The sequence below is a fragment of the Choloepus didactylus genome, chromosome 19 (assembly GCF_015220235.1).
Source record: "Choloepus didactylus isolate mChoDid1 chromosome 19, mChoDid1.pri, whole genome shotgun sequence".
NCBI lineage: Eukaryota > Metazoa > Chordata > Mammalia > Pilosa > Megalonychidae > Choloepus > Choloepus didactylus.
The window spans coordinates 40,086,046-40,094,059 of record NC_051325.1 but is presented as its reverse complement, the minus strand read 5'-3'; positions in this window follow the sequence as shown (position 1 = coordinate 40,094,059).

Genomic DNA, 8,014 nt, shown 5'->3' with positions numbered 1-8,014 from the left:
GTGAGTGCCCAGAGAAAAGCGCCACAAATAATAAGGGGAAACCAGCATCCTTTTCCCATTTTTCTTGTTGGTTTGACTTTTCAAAAACAGTTCAGACAGTCCTTGCTTTGGTCCAAATGTTTCCACCTCTGAGCCTCCATAGAAGGGCTGAATCTAAGCCTGTGAAGCCAAGGACCAGGTTCCAGTCAGCTCTTTCACTAAACTCGCTGTGCTACGTGTACAAGCCACTCACCCTCTCTGGGCTTCAGTGTCTGATTCTGTCAGACTGCACTGGAATGGACTCAAAGTTCTCTTCCTGGTTTGATGCCCCATGCTTTTGGGATTCTGTCTCAGGAGTGAGGCAGAGGACCATATGTCTACAAGCCTTCACTATAGCTCCAAAATACTGAGATTATGCTTTGAGGTCTTTAAGAGTCTGAAATATGCTGGCAAGGGCCTTTGGTTCTTGTGGGTAGTGGTTCTAGAATGCAGTTGTATTAAAGTGCTAAGATTCTAGTCCAGGTCCCAGCAGAGTACCAAAGACTCTATCTGGGGATGCCCTCTGGGCTGAGCCCAGCCTTTGCCAGGGCCTGGGGACCATTTTCACCAACCCGGACACCAAGGCCCTCAGGGAGGCAGCACCCTGAAGAGGGTGCTCCTGGGCCTCTGCAAGCGAGACACAGAGGTTCAGACCCCAGGAGCCTCCTCAGGTGGACAATCATGGAAACGATAGCTCACATATATGCTATGCTCACCACATGCCAGGCTCTGATGAGCGACTGGTCATTTGTCAACTGAGCCCCTGCCCTGAGACAACAGTGACTGTCTTTGTCTACTGAACACCTACTATGTGGCGGACCCGGGGACTACAGTCTTATTGCACTGACTCCTCACTACAACACTAAGGGCTGGCACTCGTGCCTGTGTGCATGTGGGTGTCCGTGTGGCCCTGGGAGGGTGTGACTCTGTGGGTGTCTCTGTGCACCAGCCTGATGTGGGTGCTGGGTGTGTCTGCTCTGGAGCATGTGTGAGAGACTGAGTGTGCACTCTGTCAAGCCTGGGGGAAGGAAGTGGCGTGTGGAAGAGTTTTGGTGCCTGCTCCCTCCTGCCTTCCTCCTGGGATTGCAGCCAAGGACTGGATGGACAGGCCTTCAGAGTTCCCTGTCCTTGGGCCCCTAAAAAGCTGCCTTGCCCTCTGTGTGTCCCGCATTTTGCCAAGTTGAGCCTGGGACTTGGCTTTGGTTTCTTGTGAGCCCCCAGCTCCCACACCACCTGGTGGCTGTTACCCTCAGCCCAGGACCATTGTGGGAGCCTCTTGGGCCAGATTCAGGTCTCCCGTCAGACTTGGCCTTGATCCATGGATGACCAATTGAAGCCCCTACAAAATGGCAGCTGGGATCCAGGGTCCCTGGTCCTAAGTGCAGCTGTGTGGCCTCAAACAACTCTCCTTCAGCCTCTGGACTCCCCTTTCCTCTGCCCTTAATTGGGTCTGCTAAAGCATGTGTCTATCTCAAGGGGATGGTATAGGGAGAAAATCCTAGAAAAAAGGATATTATTTGTGGTCTTAGAATTGGAAGGAGACTTCACGGTCACTTACTAAAGTGAATCTCCTGGTGGATGTCTGCGATAGCACCCACTAAGTTGTCCAGGTTTTACATGCGTGCCTCTGGGGACAGAATTCACTACCTATGAAGAGCCTATTCCATTCTGGGCAGCTTTGACTCTAAGAAAGTTCTACCTCATACTGAGGTCTTAAATCTGTTTCTCAGTGGCTTCACCCCACTAGTCTCAGCCCTGTCCTCTGCAGCCCATGAGGCTCAAGCCTTTCTTGATGAGGTGGGTGTGGGGGGCATTAACAAAAAGTCTTGCGGGAACCCTCAAGCTGAGAGGCTGTTTCTGAGGCCAGATGAAGGGATGGGACCCCTCAAAGACGTGCTGAGCAGAACAGACACAAGTGTGCCAAGGTAGGTCTGCTGGGGGCCCTCTCATGGCTGGGTAGATGGGAGATCACCACTGCCACCCCCCAAGTCCAGCCAGGCCAGGGAGGCTAGGGAGGCAGCTAATGCCTTGGGGTGGCAGGGAAGCTTGGGGATGGCTGCCCTGGCTGGGCCTGGGTCAGGGACTGGGGGTGACACTGGGCCCTCGGAGGTTTGAGAACCACCACCCTGGGGAGGACTGCCACAGGGATGAAAGGTGATGTGGGCTGAGAGCTTGACACCTGCAGGGGGCTGGACCAGATCTGCCATTAGGATATTATTCACCCAGCCATCCATTTGTTCACTTATTCTCCTCTGGTCCAGGCCCATCAGGGCTGAGGGCTGGTGACCGGAAGCAGGCATAATCCTCCCTCCTCTCCACCCAAGCCTCAGGAGGACCGGGAAGGTGTGGGAGACAGACTCGGCTCTGGAGTTGTTGTCATTATGCAGCACACGCCCTATTACACAGAAGGGCTGCAGGGATCTCTGGCTCACTCCCCTGCCCTCCCCTGCCCCTGGAGGTGAAGAGAGTGAGGCTCCTCCCCTCAGGGGCTGGGCACAGCAGATTTAGAGCCTGGGAAGTGGACCCAATACTCCCATTTTACAGAGGAGAAAACTGAGCCCCAGAGAAGCTAAGGGACACGACCAAGGGGTTACAGCAGGGTCAAGCCCCCCGACATGCTAGTGGAGATGCAACATCCCAGTGGAGAACACCTGTGAGGTTTTCAGGACCTGCACTCAGCTCTTGAGCTTGGAGCAGGTTAGACAAGGCTGCAGGGACACCTGTCCTACTGAGCATCTTTGTGCCTGCAGAGCCCACACTCCAGGCTGGACAGAGCTGATGGCAGCAGCCCTGGCCTGCACACAGGCCAGCATGGACTCCAGCCATGGCACCAACATGCCATGGGACTTGAGATAAAGTCTTTCCCTTTTCTAGGCCCTTCTCTTCCCTCTAAGATGAGGGTGCCGGAACTGGATCAGTAAAGACAAACGTGCTAGGCCAAGGCTACCTGGGGCACTGTGTTGAGAAGGAAGCGGCATCTGGGCAACAGTCGTGTCTCTCCTGGGTGCGGGCCTGGAAGTAGCAGGCATGTGCTGGGTCACACCCAGACCAGAGAAGCACCACAGCCCCCCCGCATCAGTGTCCCCTGAGCCCATGAGCCTGAAAGCCACCTTGAGTGTGCCCCAGCGTGGAATTTGTTGAGCCTCCTTTGAGGTGTACCCAGGGCTGTGGGCACTGTGATCTGGCACTGCCCCCAGAGGCCACTGCCCTGTGCTGGCTCTGTGAGCACTTGGAACCATCTTTTCAGTCGAATGCCCTGCCTGACCCAGCTCCTCTCCACCTCCCTGCTAATCTACTCTGACAGATGTCAGAGCTTGGGTGACTTGTGCACAAAAGTAGAGAAAAGAGTGTCTGAGTGAGGCCATGGAGGACACTGCGAGGGAAGTGCATGAACAAGGCCTTGTCCCCCTGCCTGCCTGGTTCTTGGCTGAGTCCTAGACACATGTGTGCTGGGCACTTTCCCATCCCATTCTTCATTTGCTCCTCACTGTTATCCTCCATTTGACAGATGAGGAAACCAAGTCTCAGAGAGGTTCAGTGACTTCCCCAATCTTACCATACAGCTTATCCTCTACCTGGACAGATAGCCATCAGTAGGGTGGCGTCCCCATACCTGTGCCTCAGGAAGACCCCAGCAGCTCTTCCAATGAGTTACTGTGGGACCTGGAGACATTTATATTGCCTCACTTGGTCTCAGTTTCCTCTCTTGCAAAATGGGATATTAAGCTTTCCTCCGCTTCCTTGGCATTCCCATGCAGCCCTCAACCCTGCCGCAGTTCCTGGAGGTGTCTCGTGTTGGAGGCACACTCAGGAATGAATGGAGTTGGGATCCTAACAACATCCAGTCTCAAGTCCAGGTAGGTCAGTTCTGCCAGGGCGTGACAGAGGCACCCAGGGATTAGAACATTTTCCTCCAGCCCCAGGAAGACTGTAGTAAAGCACAAAAGTTGCAATCCACTGGCTTGAAAATATGTTTTTGGTTGGCTTTAACATAGTTTTTTTTGAAAAATCTGAACTTGTTGCTAACATTTAAAAATAGAGAAGTTTCACATAAAAATTTAGATTTCTGACTTCTCTTGAAAAACTGGAAGCTCTGACAAGTCTGGACTTGAATAGGCCACCCTGGGCTCGAGCTGGGGAGCAGAGGTGTGCAGGCTCACGGTCTCACGAGGCTCTCCCTCGTCAACATGACTGGCCCGACCTGTATCGGCATTGGAGTTTGCCTCCCCTAGTGCAAGGGTTTGGACCTGGGGCTCTGGAGTCAGGCAGACCTGGGTTTGTCCCAGCACACGGCTTAACTGCAATGTGACCACTGGCCAGTTTCCTCAAGGATAAAATGGGGATTCCCCTAATACCTACTTCATAGGGATGCTACAAGTCTTCAAAGAGCGAATGTAGGTAAAGTGTTGCATCTACTGCCTGGAACATAGTGAGCACCTAGTAAATGCTAGCTGTGGACTTCACTCCCTCCCTTCTCCTCAGGCTGGGCTGAGAAGCCAGGAGCCACGGCGACAGCAGTGCTCAAGGCTCTGCCACCCCGGCTCTGGCCCAGCCCTGGAGCCCTCCCTTGGCTGCACATAGGCCCACGGAGCTGCGGGAATCCTGTCTGGGTAACTCATTCCAAAGCAACAGATCAATAGCCACTAAGTCCTCCTATGCCATTGCTGAGGTCCATGGCACTGTGCAGGCTGCTGGCCAACAAATTCAGGCTCTTTTTCCTTTTAGACAGGAAATACCACGTGACCTTGGACGAGTTCTTTTCCCTTCTGGGATCTGTTTCCCCAACTGCAGGATGAGATAGTGGTCTCTAAGATCCCTCCCAGCTCTGACATCTTAGGAGTTTTGAAGATGTGAAAGCAATGATGGCCAAAGCTTGACAATTGTGGAGTGAATTAGTCAGGATTCTTTTGGCTGCAGTGGCAGAAACCTGTCTCAAAGGGGCTTAAATAAAAAACTATTGCACTGACTCAAATTGAGGAAGTACAAGGATTGTGGGCTGCAGGCAGAGCTGGATCCAGGGGACCCAAATGATGTTGTCAGCTCTCTCTTGCACTCATCTCTCAGTTCAGCTTCCTTCTGTGTTAGCCTCATCTTCATCTCTGGCATAAGGGCATCTTCCCTGTGATGTTAGATCCAACTGAGTCTTCTGGGGCCATAACTCCAAAAGCAAGCAGTATCCTTCTGTACTACATTTAGCAGAAGCACCCCAGGGAAGATGCCAGTTGGCCTAGCTGGAGTTATGAGTCTATCCCTATGGGTGGAAGGATGGGGTGAGGTGCTATGTTCGACAGTCCTATCAATGGTGACATGCAGTAAAAAAAGTCTTCCTCAAAGCAAAGGGGGCCTGACACAGAAGAAAAGTAAATAGAAATGGGCTGGCCTGCAGTGCTGGCTATATAATTTGCAGAGCCCAGTGAAAAATGAAAATGTGGTTCATAAAGCAGAGAAAAAATTGTGATTAATGATACTAAAAAATAAAAGTTTTTTCCCCATCTTCTGAGGTCTTCTACTCAACTTGTCATGGTGTTTTTACATTGCTAAAGACTCATTCTAATTAAAAAAAATTAATATTTTGAATTATTATCATAAATTTTACCATTCTCTAAACTGTGCAATGCCAGTTTTAAATGCAAATATAAGACATTTAACTTGCATGTGGAATCACCAAAATTGTAAGATTCTTATTTCATAGCTTGCATATGCAGATGTATATTTTTCTTACCAGCACAGTGGAAATGCTTCTAAACATTAACTCAGCTTTTTTATTTCATTTCTTGATATGTGCATGTCCTACCAACACTCTCTATCTTAGGTTCACTGATAAGTAGGATGGACTGAAAGGAAAAGGAACTATGGATTGTTCTTTCCTTCTCCATCATCATTTTCAGTGAAAGTGGTTGGCTAATACAGAGAAGCGAATAAAAAAGGATCCCACAAAAAAAAAAAAAAAAAAAAAAAAGAAATGGGCTGGGAATCTAAAGTAACAGCTACCACTGGCTACTCTTAGAGCCTTTAGTGCAAGGACAGAACCTTCTCAGAGAAGAAAGAAGAATCTTCCATTCAGTAAATATTTACGTACTTAACACCATGCTTGGAGCACGGAGGATACAGAATCACGAGGAAATGATTCTAGCCCCTATGAAGCAACAGGGAACATACTCCACACCGCCAAACTGTGATACCAAGGGCCAGCTATGTGTGTGGTTGTGGCTGTAAGTGCTGTAAGGAGATTAGGATGATCTGAGAGAAGTCCCTGGAGGTGTGAGGTGGAGTGTTAGGACTCAACATTTGGAAGGAAAAACAGAGAAAAGATGTGAGGCACGAAAGGTAGGAGTGGAGATGGATTAAGTGGGGGTGAGAACATGGCTTTGAGTGTGGTACAATATGACATAAGAGAGAATACTGGGAAAAACTAGAACAAAATATAGGTTAATATATATATATTTCATATTGGGACAGAAATGGACTTTTAAGCATTAAAGCAATGGAAAAAATCAAATAAAAAAGAAAAAGCTTTACCTATTTGACACATAAGGCAAAATGTACATTTCAAAACATCATAAAATTAAAAGGTAAATGGCCAACTGGAGAAAATACTTATAATATTAAGATATTGGTAAGATAAGTGCATCCTGGGAAACAAAAACCATGAAGACCTCAACAGAAAAATGAGCACAAGACATAACTAGACATTTTCCAAAAGTGAAAGGAACAATGGTGTAGCCTTCATCATTCAAAATGTACCAGACTCTCCCATAGTCCCCCTGCTCGATTTTCGACCCAAGGCATTTATCACAACATATTCTTATTATGTTTCTTGTCTGGCTCCCTCCACTAGAATGTAAGCTCCATGGAGGCAGGGATATTATGCCTGGCACGTAACAGGCCCTACGTATTGGTTGAACGAAGAAAGAACAGAGCTGACATCTGCCTCTCGGAACTTCTCCCACTGGCCCTAACTCTGCACTCGGAAGTCAGAGACCTCCTCCTCCTTCAAGAAGCTTTCCTGGCCTCTCTACTCTTGGGTGACGGTCCCACATATTTCTCTCCATGTGACAGCTCCCTCTTCTCAAGATACAACTCTATCAGTATTCCCTGAGAAGTGGAGAGCCCAGAATTGAGCAGGTAAATTTGGAGGTGGACAGAAGGGAAATGGAGAACTTTTGCCAGGGAAGTAGCAAGACAAAGACCCAAGGAAGAGGAACCTGTTGTTTCTCTTATACAGGCCATCTGATACTGGACAACCTACCAAGAAGCTCCCTTCTTCTCCTACCGTCCTCCCCCCAGAATAACCCATAGGATCCCCACTTTCCAGAGAGATCTAGTGAGTCTACACAGGTGAGCACCAGATTCAGGACATACACAGTGAATTGGTGAAATGGGTTCTGTGAGAGAAGGCCTGGCAGATGCGGGAGGGGCTAGACACCAGAATAAAGACCACGCATCCCCTCCCCCCAGCACTGAGCAGTTGACACTATTTCTGGCTCTCATCACACATCTCAGCAGGGAGGCCAGTCCATAGTAGGAGCCCAGGCTTGGGGGGAGAATGAACAAACCCTAGAGATCTTGTATAATCCAAAGAGAGAAAGGTCTAATGGAAACAAAGCCTGCTGGGGCCAGATCCCATGAACTGAGGTGAGGACGTGAAAAGAGCTTCTGCAGCTCCCCAGGATCATCAGCTAGTTCAGGTGAGTATCCCCATTCTGCTCTGCTTTAAATCTGGCAGATGTGACTCAGTGTTGGCTTTGTCCGCTGCATTCCCTCCGCATTTTCAGCCCCCATTTCAGCAGGGGATGGTATCTCGGTCAAGCCAAAGTCTGATTAGCTGGAGGGCCCAACATGTCACAGTGCCCTGGGAATATTAAATCATATTTACAAGGGGATGATGTTGGGAAAATAATTACCGATGGTAAGAGGCAATCAACAATGGGGAACTCCTCCATGGCTCAAGTGGTGAGAAAGTAGGTGGAGCGAGACCCCAAGCAACCAGGGTTTG